Genomic DNA, 18,416 nt, shown 5'->3' on the forward strand with positions numbered 1-18,416 from the left:
TGAGCTTATGAAAGATAGGAATTATAAAAATGATATGAATGCTGATCAGGATATTGCTGTAATGTAAATAGGTGAGAAAAGCTATCTAAATAGTGATTGGTACATAGTGGGTATTTAGTCGATAGTTGGTCTTGTTCCTCATTGTGCTGGTGGTACCGTTTACATATGAGCTAGAAGTAAGGGTTATAATCACTAAAAGGAAGAGCTGTTTGCAGAAAATTCCAGCTGAATATCAAAGTTTCAGAAATGCAAATATATACATATTTTATATATAATCACATATATAATTATATATGCACACATATATAATATAAAACACATGTCTATATAGTTGCAGCCACCTCAACATACATATATGCATGCATACATACACACAGACTTACACACACCGCAAACACACACACATCCACATAAAGTCAGGAGCCAACTGAAGTATGTTGTGGTAGTTACAACTGTAACAGCACAGGCTGTCATCATAGTTGTAACATTTTTAGCAGAGGTGCCAAGAACTGAAGCAACTTGGAAGATTTAAGTCCTTTGATTTTAAATGAGTCCTGCTCACTCTACACTCATAGGAATGACAAGGTCCAGATATAAGTGCTTGGTATTTAGGAACAGAGAATTCTGAGGCAATACCTAATGGTCAGGCCTGTAATATTAAAACACCAATGAAACTGGCAAGCTTGGAAGAGAAAGGATCATTGAACACACGTAAGCATCCTCAGAGATTTAAAAGCTTCCCTCTGGCCATTTAGGTCACATCCAAGGCCATTTTAGTGCTTTTCTTTTCTTCTGAAAGTTAACTCTTACAAATTTTGGTGAATCTGTCAATTATGTAAGGGAGTCCAAACTCCAAGCAAAAACAAAATTATACCTATCTTAACATTATTTATCACTTTGAAAAAAAAACTGCCTGGAAAATTATTCTACAAAGCAGGAAGGGAAGATAATTAATAAGGAAGATTACATTTTTGTATTTGAACTTCACCTCTGAACTGCACTAGAAGTGTATAGAATTCACTTGTTTTGTTCTCTAATTATTCAGCAACAAAGAAACTTATTATTTGGTGTTGGTTAGGGTTTCTGTGCATAGACAGATAGTTGTGTGTGTCTATGTACATCTTGCTCTTCCCTATCAGCCAAAACATATCCAAACTGGAGATGTATCTATGTTGCTACTGTGCCTTTAGAAGATCCAGATTCTCCTCAACTGTCAACACCACATATCTTTGCATTCACAAGTGTTTACTACCCCAGCCAAACCAGACTCTCTCTTTGCCCTTCATGTCACATGCTGTAGTAATTGCTGCCACTGGCAGGCTTTTATTTATTAGGAGGAAATTGGAGGCTATGTCCTTTGAAATGAAATAGTAAGAGCTGTAATGAATAGAGAAGGATTAGAATTTTCTAAGTATCCTGGAAAGTAAGGCATTTGGGGAGACATTGTTCTCAAATCATTTTTCTGCATCAATCTAATTACAAAGGCAATGAGGACCCAGGGCAGTAGTGTGGTGTCTTCTCAAAATCAGCAGGATTCTTTGACTACCAACCACCCCATGTGGTCGTGGTGGGGGAATAAGGATGAAACAAGTGTAAGATTCTGTGGAAAGAATGAGTTTTATTGCTTTGTCTTTGAGCTCTTATAAGAAGGACAAGGACTTGCATGTATTCTTTTCTGCTTTTAGCTATCTCTTTGTAGCCTGTGTGATGCCTAGTGCCTTAATTAGGCACCTTGCTCTATCCAGAAAGGATGGCACAATGGGGCTCCCACATGTTTATACTGTGGGCTTGGTTCCCTTGCATTATAAAAGCTGTTTTTGATAATAAAATTGGTTTGCATCTTTTTCTTAGCCTTATCTCCACTGCATGCTAAATGTCTACAGAGGCATTCCTCTCACCAGCAGTACCACTGTGTCTCACTAACTACACACTCTACAACTGATGGACCAGGGATAAAAGCAACTGGGATTTAACATCTCACCCTAACCTTAAAAAGCCAAATCGTAAGATATATTCAAATGACTACATCTACACACACGCACATGCACACACACGTGAAAATATAAGGCAGGCTTTTCCATTCATATTAAATAGTACAGCTTACAAAACCTCAGAAGATCTGTGAAAACACCGTGTGGCAAAACTCTTGCACTTTATACTAAGGCCAACATTCTCAGTCTGTTCCCAGGTATGAAAAGGAAGGAAATGAACTTGTTGGGGGTACATGTTTGTTCTGATCTGGACTATCTTGACATAGACTTGACAAGCCTTGCTATCTTTGGTTTCTGGGTCATGTTCTTATCTTAATCCATTGTGTCATTCAGTACTTTGCAAGGAAAAGTATCCATAATTTCAGATGGTGCTAGAGAGGCCTCGGCTGTGTATATAATGCAGTATTTTCTCCTTTAACTTTTATACATTTCATCACCGTTTGGCACAGACAGTAACTTGCAGACAGCTGCAAAGAGATTGGACCCTGTGAAGAATGAATTGTGCCAGCTTTAAGATTTCCAGGCACTTAACAGTGAGCCACTCTCCTTCCTGCCAAATGTTAGCTATGTTGCCATGAAAATAAACCAGAGGGCTACAAACAGCAGTTCCTTCGATCAATCATTCCTTCAAAGCTAAATTAGAATGGCAAAAAACAGAAAAATGACTTAATATAACCAAAGGTGACACCACATTGTACCTTTGTGTTTCAGTTCATATAAAGTAACTCCAGAATTCTGAGCTTTTAGAGGATGCATTGTATAACCTACTTCCAGCATAAATAAGTGAGAATATAGACATCTTTCACAGGGAACTCCATGGTTGCTTCAAATTAATGTCTTATAATGACTTCAATGTTTTAAAGAACTGCATTCAGGTTTGATGCTATAATTATGAGTTTATGAATGTTATATTTATATAGCCATATCCCATGCTGAGTTGGAAATAAACATAAATTGACCTAGGCAGGAAGGAAATGATGGAATGAATATAAATATCATTTATAGTGGGGGAGGGGAAGTAGAACAGTGTAGTTCTTCAAAGATACTTCCCATGAATGACTTCATTGATTAACCTAGAACCTCTTGCCAAGACTATCGTTAATTTTTGTTTCTTATTGAACTTACTTCAAGAAAGTTATCTTTCTTTTAAATATTTAGTTTATTTATTTGTATGTATGTGGTGATATTGTGTTACCCAATATATCATGCACCCTAATAAATTTATCTGGGGTCAGAGAACAAAGCAGCCACTAGACAGGCATAGAGGCCAGAAAATGGTGGCACTCACACCTTTAATCCTATCACTTGGGAGACAGAGATTCATCTGGATCTCTGTGAGTTCAAGGCTACACTGGAAATAGCCAGGCATGGTAACAAGAGCCTTTAATCCCAGGAAGTGATGGCAGGAAGCAGAAAAGTATATAAGGCATGAGGACCAGGAAATAAGCCCTGGTTAAGCTTTTAGGCTTTTGAGCAACAGTTCAGCTGAGATCCATTTGGATGAGGACTCAGAGGCTTCCAGTCTGAGGAAACAGGATCAGCTGAAGGAATTGACAAGGTGAGGTGGCTGTGGCTTTTTCTGCTTCTCTGATCTTTCAGCATTCACGCCAATACCAGGCCCTGGGTTGGTTTTTATTAATAAGACCTGTTAAGATTCCTGCTACATATGTGAGTGTGTCTGTGTGCATGTATGTACACATGTGTGAAGGTGTCCTCTAAGGCCAGAAGAGGGTACCAGATGCCTTGGAGATGTAGTTACATTACTATGATCACTAGAGGGTTCAGTGGGGTATTATACTATTGCGGCCGTTTTGATTTATCTTTCTTGAGGTTACACATGGCTGCTTCCATCTTGATTAGCCAAGATGGCAGCCAGCCACACATTCACCAAAAAATTTTGACTTGTTACCTAGAAAGTATCTGGGTCATAACTTCATACTCAACACTTGTAGTCAGAGGTTTTCCTGTGTCCTGCCTGGTCCTGCAGCCACTCAGACCCAAGTAAACACACAGAGGCTTACATTATTTACAAACTGTATAGTCTATGGCAGGCCTCTTGCTAGCTAGCTCTTATATCTTAAATTAATCCATAACTATTAATCTATGTATCGCCACATGTTCCATGGCTTTACCTGCATCCCATTTTATGTTGCTTCTTGGGTGGCTGGCTTGCATCTATTCCCTTCTGCCTTTCTTCTTCCTTTCTATCTGCTTGTATTTCCTGCCTGACTCTAAGCTGCCTTGCCATAGGCCAAATGGCTTTATTTATCAACCAATCAGAGCAACACATATTCGTAGCATATAGAAAGACATCCCACAGCAAACACTCTTCTCAGAAACACCCCACAGAAACATATGAAAGGGAATACCAGGCAATTCTAGAGCAGCAAGCATTCTTAATCACTGAGCCACCTTTCCAGTGCCCCCACCAAGCTCCATTTTTACATTCATATTTACTTACATCTACATCTTACTAAATTTTAAAGAAACCAGGAGAAGCCAATTGCTTCTTTGATTCTAACTATGATTTGCTTGCTAGCATTTAAGCCATTTTATAGTTGTGTTAATCCGCCATTATTTCACAGTAGTCAACATTTTGACAATGACTTTTCTTGATTCATGTAAACTGACTGTCTGTATGCTAATTATTTAGGTTAATAGAATGGAAAAATTAAAGGCACAAATTTAAAATAAAATGTTCGTATAATTCACCAATTATTAACTGTGAAACCTAAGTCCAATCACTTCTCCTTTAAAATTGTACTGTTGTTAAAAGAATTACAGTGTAATAGTCTACATGTATTCATGGCTTTACTCTTTTCAAGGTGGCAATAAACCATGGTCTGAAAATATTGAAGAAAAATTTCTGAAATATACAACTTGTAAGTTTTAAATTGTGTACCATTCTAAGCAACGTGATGAACCCTTGTGCTACCCTGTGCTAGTTCATCTTGAACATGAGTCATCCATCCCTTTGCCCACTGATCCAGGCACTGATTTAGCCTTGACTATAAGTGTCATGTGACAGATACACAAGTCTATGAATTCCTGAAAGGATGTCCAAGACAAACCAAAAGTAATGATTTCATCACATATTGCTGAGCTTTAACTGGAGTTATTAGCAGGAGTATTGTTGAGGGGTTACTTACAGAAGTAGAAATGACTCAAAGGTAGCCACATCACCAAATGCCCATTCCAACATGGAAGCGAGTGTGCAGGCAGTTTGACAGTAGGGCAATCTTGTCTCTTCAACTTCACTACTTAGAATCCTCTCCCCTAGCATGTGTTTACACTTTTTTATACTTCTGGGGAGGAGCCATTGACAAACTTCTAAGTTTCTGTTCTGCCATACTTGTGACCTTTTGTCTCCTGAGTCTCCCAAACATTTTGTGCCTTCCCTTTTAGAGGGAATTACCAAATGACAAGATGACCTACTGTACTAAAGTAGTTCTGGTGCTTAAATAATCCTTGTTGTGTTCAATAGTGACACAAGGTGCAGAAGCAATGAAGTTGCCAATTTAAATGTCAAATAGGAGCCACAAGTGTGTCCTTAAGTGAAAAGGTTAAAAACTCACCACTTAAGGACAAATAATAATAATAATAATAATAATAATAATAATAATAATATGACCTGTCAAACCAAATAAGATCCCTCCTTTGGTGTTTTCAGGCAGTAGAAGCTCCACTGTCTCATAGTGACTGTCATTGACCCCACTTTATCACTTCATGTAATCATTGTTGTCTTACATCATCATGGAAAGAAGAGTATTTACAGTATAGTAAGATATACTGAGAGAGTATGTTTACATAATTGTATAATAAGTGCTCTATTTAAAGCTTATTATTGTTAATCTCTTTCTGTACCTAATGTATAAGTTAATTGTTATCACCAACATGAATGTATAAGAAAGACTAGTATAGGCAGGATTAGGATTTGTTGCTAGTCACAATATCAGATATCCATTGAGAGTCTTGGAGTATAACCCCCCCAAAAAGAGGGAACTGTTGTAAATGTAGTTACTTCAGAATTGTTGTAAGAATTAAATTTAAACATATTAATAGCACAAGTGAACTAGGATTTTTATTCAAATGATCTAATGAGCTGAATTTCTAAATTGCATGTAGATATAGCCTGACATGTATGAAGCAAAGAAGATATTGACACAAGAAAAAATGAAAAGTAGAGAAATCTCAACTGAAACCACAAGTCTTAGACCAAGGATAAGATTCTGCTTAACTTTGTACACAACTAATTCATTTGATTATCATTTCCTTCTCAAAGTCACAAAAATATGACTGTTTCTAAGAAATAAAATTAGATGTGGTTAGAGATTAATAAATCAAAACATTTAGATAAGGAAAAATAAATAATAATTTTGTATGCTCACATAAACTGTGTTTATATCAAAATAATGTTTTAGTGTCCTTTCTGGTTTTAATTGTCAACTTGAAACAACCTTGAGCACCTGGGAAGAAAGAAGTGTCTACTGGAGGACTGCCTGGGTCAGAATGTCCTGTAGACATATCTTTGGGCCATTGTCTTGATCTGCTATGGGATGCACTGTATGTTGTGAATCTGTAGTTCTTATTGGTTGATAAGTAAAACGCTGATTGGCCAGTAGCCAGACATGAAATATAGTTGGGATAAACAGACAAGGAGAATTCTGAGAAGTGGAAAGCTGAGCAGGAGACTCCAGCAAGCTGCCAAAGGAGCAACATATAATGAGACACAGGTAAAGCCACTGAACATGTGGCGATACATAGAATAATAGTTATGGACTAATTTAAGATATAAGAACTAGCTAACAAAAAGCTTTAGCCATGGCCATACAGTTATAATTAATATAAGCCTCTGTGTGTTTACTTGGGGGACACAAGTGGGAGAGATTTGTCCTGACCACCAACAGGCTGGGACACAAAAAACTTAAGCTACATTGAGCAATAGCTGACATAATAGAGTTCTGCTTCCTATAGACAGCACCATCTCTAGGCAGGTAGACTTGGCCTGTGTAAGAGTAGAAACCAGAAAGCCAGCCACCAAGCAGCGTTCTTCCATGTGTTATGCTTCCAGTTCCTTCTCTGACTTTCCTCAGAGATGGATTGTGACCTGGAATTGTAAGTCAAATAAACCCTTTCTTCCTCAAGTGGCTTTGCTGAGAATGTTTTATCACAACAGAAGAGAAACTAGAAAATTAGTATATGTATATTTAAAGTAGAATGAGCCAGGAAAATATTTTGCCACCAAATACTTATATAAAAATGTTTCAGGAAGGTATTTGATTTAGAAAAGGAGTCAGTAGTGCAATATTTGCTTACGTCAGGAATTTAAGCTTGGTAGAAAATATCAAGACTGAAAATATCTCTTGGTGTATACTTATTGCAGGATCTTAAAAAAAAATCAATGCTAGAAGTAAATCACCTGGAACTAAGACCCAAGTAATTTTTCTGAGCAAAGGAGCATGTGTAGATTTGTGGGGGTCCATGTCTCATGAGGGAAAGAAGGTGGAATAAGTGGAGTAACTACTCAGACAATCAATCAAAATAACTGGCCAGTTATTGTGATATGTGCTGATGTGTTTGTCAGACACTCACTTAAACACAAAACACACAGGGAAAGCAACCAACGCAGTAAGAAGTAGACTTTTGAAGAGAGGCAAAGAAAATAAGACAAGGCATCCATCCATAAAGGGGTGACTGAGACACCCATGAAACACACACTCATTCCTGACAGCTTAAGGTGTTCATATATCAGTTAGTTCCAACTTTTGCCAAGAATTTAACAATATCGCTGATGACTATTTTTGTTTGTCAATTTGATTACATCTGGAATTAACTAAAGCTCAAAAGTTGAGGGGCACAATTGTGAGGAATTTTTGCTTAATTTGAGGTGGGAAGATCTACTTCTAATCCAAATCTTTGAGGTAGTAAGAAACACATGGCTCTTAAGGCAGGAAGACACACTAATTTAGTTCTCTTAAGCTGAGAAACCCATCCCTAAACTGTACTACACCTTCTGCTAGAAGCCTGTATAAAGATGTGGAAGAAGGAAGTTTTTATCCTGCTTGCTCTTGCCTCATTAGCAAGTCCATTCCTTCAGTGACATTAAAGCCTAGCCTACTTCTTTGAGATTCCAGAACATACTGCAGATCTGCTCAGACATCTAGCCTCATGAACTGAGAAACTATTAGATGCTTTTAACTTTCCATTCATAGCCAGCCCATTGCAGGATTAGCAGGCCATAACCTATAAGTGATTCTAATATATCCCTTTCTGTATATATAGAAAAATTCATTCTATAAGTTCTGTTACTCTAGAGAACCCTGGCTAATATAACCACCTTAAAGTAGACAATCAAATGGGCATTTCTCTATGATTCACTTTACCAACGAGGACTCAAACTACCATACTAAGGTGTGAATGTTTAGGCAAAAGAGGCTCCTGACATTATATTTATGGAGAAAATGCATGCGACTATTACATCTAGACCATTGTTTCAAGATCAACAATATGAATCAAAAATTCAGGTTACCCATTTACAGAGGTGAATCAGCTTTGTGCTTGCACTGAACCCACCCTCTGGTTTCCAGCTCTCAGGTATGGAACTAATAATAATTCTACTTCTCCCAGCATGTTCTGGGTAAGTTTAGACAAATGGGGCACTATGGGAAACTTGAAAAGCAGGCAAACGTAGAAATCCAGGACTCCACCCACTCCTCTCCTCCAGGCAACTCTCTGTGGGGATTCCGATCGCCCTTACTCCAGTGCTCCCAGCTGTTTTCATATGTGTTTGCGTGGATCAATCTTCACTGTAAATTTCTAAAATTACCCCCTAGATTATCCCTAGATATTCATGTCAATCTTTGCCATTCCTCAGACGCTTTCTTCAGCTTTACCAAATACAGCAAGTCTCCCCTTCTTCTAACCTGATAAAATCGCCACATGGCTGTAGTATTTCATTTCATCGACTTTAATGATAACTCAGGCATATCATGCCCACAGATTGTAAACCTTTTGAAGCCAGGCATCTTGTGTGATTTATCTGAGTATCTTTGGTATTAAATCGATACCTGCAACACAGAAGTTTCTGAACAAAGAAATGCATGTGGAAAACTCATGCATGCATACAAAGTACAGCTTTTAGTTTCCTAGTCACTAATTTGGTGGTTAAGGCATGTGAAAAGAAAGATGATGAGCAATTTAAATCACATCTGGAGTAACTCTTAGAAATATTTTCATTAAATAATTTCTTTTTCCTTTTTCCCTCCCTTTATTTCTTCTTTCCTTCCATCTTTCCTTTTCTCTCCCATCTTTCTCTTCTTTCCTTTCTTTCTTTTCCATCTTTCAACCTTCCTTCTGTCCTTACTTCTCCTTCCATCTCATCCTTCCATTCTACCTTCTTTCTTTCTTAATTTTCCATCTGTATATCCATTTTACCTTTTCACTTTTTAGTGAATGCAAGAGCATCATCTCTGAAGAGAGCTTTTAAACAGGCTATAAATTTCTAGAACCAACACAACTGGAAGTTGTACACAAACAGATGATAAACTTGCTAAAGGCTCCTCTCTTCATATGTATGTATATACGACAGTGGTAAAACTAGACATAGGATTCATTTAGTATGGCATAGCATGAAGAAAAATTCACAAGAAAAAATATATATGATAAGAGTACTAAAGCCATCTTTCTGATTCATGAACAGAGAGATTAAACACTTTACATTCAAAATAATATACAAGACTGTCAATTATGTACTGACCAAACCACCTGGAAACTTTAAAACATGTTCAACTTACTCTTCCCTTAGAGCTAGATAGCTCTTGTGGTGAAGTTCTCTTAGCTTAGAATTCTCTTCCTGGGGTTCCTCTGCATCTCAGATTTTGTGCTATTGCCTCCCACAGCTCTCTGTGATCAGAGTGCCTCAGGATGTATATCATTTTCATTTTAAATTAAAAGACAAGGATCTCCAGTTTGTCCTGAAATAGTCTGATTAATGCGATCTCTGGTTAAAAGGACTGAAATTCCAAAAGGAAATTAAAATTTATATCATATGAAATCACCAATTGTGTATTATTTTACAATGCATTTTTGAAAAGTAGCCTTGTTACTTTATCAAAAAAGGAAAAGAATAAAATGCACATAATTTTTAGGTTAAAAATGAGAAAATTTCAACAAAGAATTACTCCTTAATCATCTGAAATGCCATGTCGCCCTGATGTAACAGCAAACAAACTGGAAGGTTCTGTTTATAGTCATTCTGAAAGATAAAAATCTGAAGCTGAAATGTTAATCTGGAGATAGCTAGAACTTGCTTTAGTTTTAACTGTAGAGAAGCATCTGAAAAAAATGTCCATGTAAACACTGTACATATTTATATTGTGTCATTTATGAATTGCAGAGTAATAAACCTCTGTAATAGAAAAGATACTCTGATTTAGTGGTAAACACCTTGCTATATAATTTCAGGATATCATAAGAAATGATCCACTTGAATGTAATATAGTTATAATTTTATGTTTGGATAAGTAATGTTTTAATTGATATTGTAGCATTTGATCCTCTTTTTGGCTAACTAACAAGACGTAGACTTTTACTTTAATATAATGAATGCTTTCTTTCTTCAAAATATTCTATATGTAATGCTAATTTCTGGATTGAGGGACCAAAATGTCAAGTGTGTCAAATATGCTCAATAGAGTGAGTTTCCAGTATGGAATAAATATTGTTTCATTTAATCTTTTCTCGCTTATAAGATTAAATATTGTGTTGAAAAACAAATTCCATCCACAGCTGACACATTAGCATAATGTGAGTTTTCTGGTCTACCTTTATGTATGAAACAATATGAACTATAATGAGTAAAAGTACAGGTTATTTCATCCATAAGTCTCCTGCACTTCCCAGAAACTATGACGATGGATAGCTGAGTGCTACTGGAAAATTTGTTGAAAGAAACCAAGGAGGCTGCCACCATGTGTTCTTCCAGATGATACAAGGGAGAGTGATAGTTATAAGATAGCCAGGAAATGTGTGTCCTTCATTCTGCTTTGACATATCCCCAGAAGGCCAAGGAACTCAGCTAGATCATTGTTCCTAAGAAAGGGCCCATGAAGAAAGATGCAGTTGAGGTTATAAAGGGTGAAGAGACAGAAAACAAAAGGCATATGGACATCCCATATCTACATGAAACGTGAAAACAAAGACAAGCAAAACAACCTAAGCTGTAGGACAGGGCCAAAGAAGAAAGCTGAGTACTTATGTCTTTTTAGGTGGAATTTATCTTCAATGATTTACAGGGGGTTTTGATTTTGCAATAAGGTTTATTGTTATAATTTATACATAGTGAAATTTAATTTTAAAGAGCATGAATTTCTTTCTAATTGTCACAGATATTTGTACATATTTTGGCATTTATGTGACAGTTCAATGTATGTATTCAATGTATAGTGATCATATCAGGATAGTAGGCTTATTATCTCCTGAAATATTCACCATTTCTTTGTGTTGGGGACAAATCATCTCTACCACTTCTTTTAATTTCTTATGTATTTATTTTGACTAATTTAGACATATGCTCACCATTGCACAACCACTACCATATTCAAGAATATTCTCACTATCCCACAAATTTCTCTTTAAAAACTGTCCCTTTAAGCAATCAAACATTAAGTTTATTGACACAGGCTGTCTGAAAATTAGGCTCCCTAGATGTAGCTAGATCAACCCAGCCATGACAGGGAATTAGATGGAGACTATACTTTGTAATGTAACTTTCTCTTTAAAAGAAGTTCCTTTTATGGTGTTCTTGTTGACACTTCTCACATGAACCAGGACCTCCTAGCTCATGATTTAAAATAGAGATTCTGTCTGGGCATAGCTGCAGTCACTTACACCATGAGCACCTGTCAGGTGGAGGCAGGAGGTTTAGGAGGACTAGAATGGTCTCAGCTACATGGCAACCCCAAGATCATCCTGGGCTTTGTGTGACCCTGCCTCCAAAAACATCAGAAATATCGGATACCTATGACTGACATCTGTAATGACCAACCCTGATGGTCAGATTGGGTGGGCTGAAAGATGGCAGGTTATTAAAACACATTCCTAAGAGTATTTCTTGGAGTGACCTGAATGCTGTGTGCAAAGAACTCTGCACTCACCCTGGAGTGTAAATGAGCATGTACCATAAGCTGGGGCCCTGAAAGTAGGAAGAAGCTCTTCAATGTGCTCTTTCTCTCTGTACTCTGATTTCTGGCTGCCTTGATGTAAATAGTGTCCTTTGATCACAACCTCTTATCTAGGGTGTGCTGCCTCACTTCAGACACCAAACAATGCTGTCACCAAGTAATGAACTGAAAACTCAGAAATCATGTAGAGATAAACCTTCCCTCCTTTAGTAAGTTTTTTTTCTTGCATAGGAAAAGTGACTAACAAACCCACTACAACATTGTCTGTCATTATGAGTGTGTAGTTCAAATGACTCTTAGGAGCTTAGAAATCTGCAAGTTGAGGCTCTCAACAGAAGATGGAAAAGCTTCTATGTGAATACTACTAGCCATCAGAAATTCATGTACACAAGGTCCACTTCTCCTTTTAGTTAGCTTTGAATTTTAGAAAAATAACTATGCATCAATCTGAAAAAAAAGAAAATCTCATAAATATGTGGTGATATTGTGTTCCCCAATATATTGTGCACCCTAAGAAATTTATCTGGGGTCAGAGGACAGAACGGCCACCAGATACAGAGGCCAGAAAATGATGGTACACACACCTATAATCCTAGCATCCCTAAGGCAGAGATCCATCCAGATCTCTGTGAGTTCAAAGTCACACTGGAAACAGCCAGGCATGGTGACTCACACCTTTAATCCCAGGAAGTGATGGCAGGAAGCAGAAAGGTATATAAGGCATAAGGACCAGGAACTGTAGTTTTTAAGCTTTTAGGCTTTTGAGCAACAGTTCAGCTGAGACTCATTCGGATGAGGACTCAGAGGCTTCCAGTCTGAGGAAACAGGATCAGCTGAGGAATTGGCGAGGTGAGGTAGCTGTGGCTTGTTCTGCTTTTCTGATCTTCTAGCATTCATCACAATAACTGGCATTGGGTTTGTTTTTATTAATAAGACCCTTTAAAATTCGTGCTACATAAGTATAACTACAGATCATGTAGGGCCTTGTATTGGTATTCTTATATACATCATTATGTACTTTTTGATCATCTTGGTAGCATGTATCTTAGTAGTTCATTGACTTTTATTCATACGTTAAGCTGCATGCATAGTCCCCAGTCTGTTTATACACTGGCCAATTTACTAGATATAGTTTCCAGTTTGGAGCAATTAGAAATTATGCTGCTATACCCATTTGTATTATGCATCTCTTTGGCATATGCTTCCATTTCTCTAAAGAATCTTTATTTTAGATTAGTGTGCCACCTTCATATAATAAGAATGTTGAACTTTATAGAAAACTCTATTTACAAATTAGGTATGCCATGTTCAAACAGGTAAAAACCGTGTGTATGAATTTCAGTTGCTCTACATTCTACTGATCACTTGGTAGTTTAGTTAATCATTAATATTACTTAAACCATTCAATACTTGTATTTGTAGGTTGTTATGATAATTTTCATTCCCTCAATGATGTAACTGGCCTCTTTTTAAGGTATTTATTTTTTATATTTGTTTGAATTATCTGTTAAAGCCATTTAGTAATCTTTATTGTCTTGGATTTCTTATTATTATTCAGATAAAATAGTTCCTTATATATTTCATAAATAGTATTCATCAGTTATTTGAATTACAAACGTTTCTGTCAATCTGGGTTGCTTTTATTTAATAGTTTCTCAAAAACCTGAATTTTAAATTAACATCAAGTTCCATGTATTTTTTATTATTTTATGTTTTTCCCTTTTTGTATTATATCTAACAAATCCTTCCCCAAAGTAACATGGTAAAGATTTTGCTTTTTTTTTTTTTTTTTTGTAAAAATTGTATAAGCACAGCTCTAGAATCTGAGTTGTTTCTGGTTTGTTTGTTTGTTTTTGGTGATGCAGTGTGTGTGCTAGGGTCCTTCCAGCTATTCCTCACCATAAACACATACATGGCAGATGAGGAATAAAAGTCAGAACAAAATGTACTTAGATTCTCAATTTTTACTGTTTTCTTGATTCAGTCTTCTCATTTTATGCTGAGCCATGGGAATGCATGCCAGAGATGTTCAATCTCCTGTGTGGTTTAGCTATGGTGTTTGGGGAACATGCTCATGCTATTTGACTTTCAGTGGACATAACCCCAGGATAACCTACATAAAATTCTCCTGAAATAATTACAAAGTAGCAATTTTAATTGAAACTTCATAAGACAGGAATTCATGCATCTTCTCATGACATAGGCACTGATTTTTTGTTGTTGCTTTTATTGTTTGCTTTGTCTGGGAGAGAGCCTTGATACATATGGTGACTACAGCTCACTGTGTAGCATAGGCTTTAATTCAGTGTTATCCTAGGCCTCCCAAGTGCTGAGATTACAAGTGTGAGCCATCATATATGGCTTGCTCTTTTCCTTTAGTTTTTTAGGTTTCATTTTTTTTTTTTTAATTTCCCAAGTTTTTTTCATTTCTTTTGGGAACAAGTTATTCCCATCTGTATTAAGAAAAACTATTTCATGTAAAAAACAAAACAAAACAAAACAAAACAAAAACCCATTCAAGGCCTGAACGGCATGTGAGGGAACTGAAGATACAGTTAGCATGGCCCTTGACTACCTGTTATACCTTTGATGAAAACTCTAAACCAAATGTCTGCCATTGAACTTCCAACCAAGACATCACCTAAACACAAAGAGTGTCTAGTGTTCCAGCATGCCTTCCTTGTCTGAAATGTGGGCTGCTTCAATGACAGCATGTGGAACAACTGCAGTGCAAACGTTCCTTAATTCTAGAGATGGTCTCAATTTTATGACTTCAAAAGCAATTTTTGTTCATTTAGAAACGGAAAACTCCCAAAGTCTTTAGGTGCAATCACACTAAGGCAATTTTTATTTACATTTGGTGTAAACTTTTCAAATATTTTCCCAAGAATAAAATGAATGTTTTTGAGTGACAGACTAAATTAAGATGATTTTTTTTCTTGCTTTCTGATACCTTAAAGAAAAATTTTTTAGTGGCTTAAGAATTTCAATTTCCCAGACATTCAGAGAAAACATCTTAACAGAGAAAAACTAAAACCACCATATTTTTAATGCTTGTCAAATTAGCCATAGGATTTTGTCTTAATGAAGCTATTTAATTGGTAATGGAATTTTATAAAAGAGTTAAGTGTGGATAACCTAACTAGAAACTCTTAAAATTAGTAAAATCAGAACATTCCACAAATACTTTTTAGTACAATTATTATATTTTATAAATGAATAAATACTAATTTAGCCCCAATTTGCCTTTTTCAGTAAACAGTAGTTGTTTTTTGTTTTTGTTTTTGTTTAGTTTTTTTCCTATTACAATCTGAATCCTTATGAAAAGCAAAATTTAGGTACTGAATACGGACCCTTACCATCTTTTGTCCTTTTATAAGTATTTTTGAACACTAAAAAGAAAAGCATAAGGCCATTTATTAAATTAAAAGTAATAGAAAATGAGTATGCTTCAGTGCTAAAACACATACTAGGACTGCATCATCAGAAAATTCACTGCATGAAGTGGGGGCTGGATACAGGACAGGATCTGTAGACAGAGAAGTTTGGAAATAAGTTCATTTGTTTGCTTATACATACTTTTCACATATTTAGAAGCAGCTACTGTGTACATAGAAATGCTAGCAATTCAGAGAATAATAAATGACATTTTGAAACCTTAGAAAAATTTCTGTCTAGTTTTTGATACAGTACAGTGATATAGATCAGGCAGCTACTATGGAAGCATAGAAAGAGAAGTGAGACCTCCTGTAACATTGTCCTAGGTCTCACATAAAGTCCCCCATACAATTTTGGGATTCATTTATTTGATAAAGCCATAGAAAATAATAGCTAATGTTATTTGGGTAAAAGTTGTAACAAGAACAAAGTTCATCTAGTAATAACTATCTACTCAGAGTTGATTGCTATCAGAACAAAGGTGAACCTGCGACATCCATGAAATTCTTTAACAGATTAGAGCCTTGCATAGTTAAATTTCAAAACTAATAAACACAAAGGATTTTACTGGTTCACATGTATATAAGATGACAATTTGCCATTTACAAATAGTAACCCAAAGCCAGTCAGTCATGTAATTTGAAGACCAGAGGGATACATTGTCAATGGTATAGATTCTGGTCTGGGTCCTAAAAGTGAAAACCAGGAATATCTGTGGAAGGAGATTTGTCTCCGAGTTGAAGTAGTCGTGAAAGAGCCTTGAATCTCTCTCTCTCTCTCTCTCTCTCTCTCTCTCTCTCTCTCTCTCTCTCTCTCTCTCTCTCTCTCTCTGTGTGTGTGTGTGTGTGTGTGTGCCCCCGCGTGCACCCGCTCAGTTCATGCACTCAAGTGACAGCATAGTACCATCCATACTGGAGAGGGCAGATCACTTTGCTCAGGTTATCAATTCAGTTTTTGCTCTGTTCCTGAAATGCCCTCAGGTACATGCAGAGATGATATTCAGCAGACATAAATGAAGATACTCGATCTAGGCAAGTTCACATGAAAATTAACTATCAGAAGCCCCAAATAACTAGATCTTCCATTCAGCTTAAATTTTGAAATTGAGTTTTCTTCATTTTTCTACTAAGAAAATTTCCATGAAATTGTAGCTCTAGATTTTAAAGTACTAAAGATTATAAAGTAATCCATTTTTTCCTTGACTTTAATATATCTCTTCACATGAAAATAATAGAACAAAACTGTCTCTGAATTGTCAATTACTTCTTCACATTCTGAACTGGCTTTCCAGTTGTGTGTACAAGCACAGGAGAGCAACTTGAGTTCCCAGGAACTCACGTGCCTGTGTGCATACAGACTCACTGAGTAAAGGTCATGGCTGACCAAGGTGACCCTACTTTGCATTCAGAAAACCTAGACACTGAGTAAAGGTCAATGCTGAGCTAGGTGACAATACTTTGCTATCAGAAAACCAAAAAGATAAAACTCAGAAAGGTAAGTTTGGAACTTAGGGTTGAATATGGGTTAATTTGTTTCTCATGTTTGGAATGGCACATTCTGATCTTTAGTTCTGAAGATCTCTAAGGTATAAATGAAATCTGCTTCCTTCAATCCTTTGTCCCTCCACATTTTTCACCTAGAAAGCTCCAGCAGGATTTATTCTATTTTTTGCACTGTCCAAATAGATTCCAGAGTCCAAAAATTATGGCCCAGCTAAGATCCTGCTGTGCTGTTCTTGAAAGCCTTCTGATCTTACCCACATGAGGATAGAATTAATACCAATTATTTAACACATTACTCTCATGCTCCTTAGTTTGACCCATCTAATTTTTCCCTGTCTTATTTGCATGTGTAGTATACCCTGAGCATTCAAAGTATAGCTCTCAAAAGTTTCCTATTTATTCTCACATTCATCGTTTGTAAATGTTTCTTCTATCTTAAATGTATTTATACCATTTTATGCTCATGCAATACGGTCAACTTCTTGACTTTGAAATTTCTTAATTTTATTTATGTAAAATACAAGCTCTTTTAGTTCTTTGAAATAGGTCAAATATTCTCCTTTCCATGGTCTCTTACTGTTTCATACATTTTTATTGCAATAATGTGCTAGCTTCCTATTACTGCTAGAGCCAGTGACCTCAAATTCAATGGCTTAAAACAACTGAAATTTACTTTTGCAGTTCCAGAGTGCAGGAGTCAGAAATGAATTCTATTATCCCCAAATCAACATGTAGTCTAAGCTGTCTTCTGCTGGAGAGATAGTGAGCTCATATTCTGTATCTTTATATATTTCTAGCTTTTAATTATATTTTTAGAGATTATTACTAAAATTATATCATTTCTCCCTTCTCTTTCCTCTCTCCTAACTCTCCATGTAATGTCCCAACTATCTTTAAAATCTATGGCCTTTTTTTCTTTAATTTTTTCTTACATATATGTATGTATGTTGTGGATGTATGCACACACATACACACATGCCTAAGTAATCAAATCTGCACAGTTCATATAATGTTACTTATATGTATATGTTTTTAGGACTAAACATTTAATATTGGATATCCCATTGGTGTCCTCTTCCCTGGGGAAGACTTTCTCTACTTTTCAACATGAGTTGCCTTTTTAGCTCTTTCTCTAGGGTTGAGAGCTCCTGAACTTTTCTCAAGTCCACATTGACATGTCTATTTATGTCATCCTTCTCAAGGGCTTGTTTAAGCAGCCATGTTGATGAGATGCTGTAGGTGTGGCTTTTGTTATTTCTAGGTGACACAAGGTCAGAGAAAATTTCCTGTTCTTTTTCCTTTTT

This window comes from Peromyscus californicus, unplaced genomic scaffold, assembly GCF_007827085.1.
Source record: "Peromyscus californicus insignis strain IS unplaced genomic scaffold, ASM782708v3 Scaffold_5__1_contigs__length_169319896, whole genome shotgun sequence".
NCBI classification, from domain to species: Eukaryota; Metazoa; Chordata; class Mammalia; order Rodentia; family Cricetidae; genus Peromyscus; species Peromyscus californicus.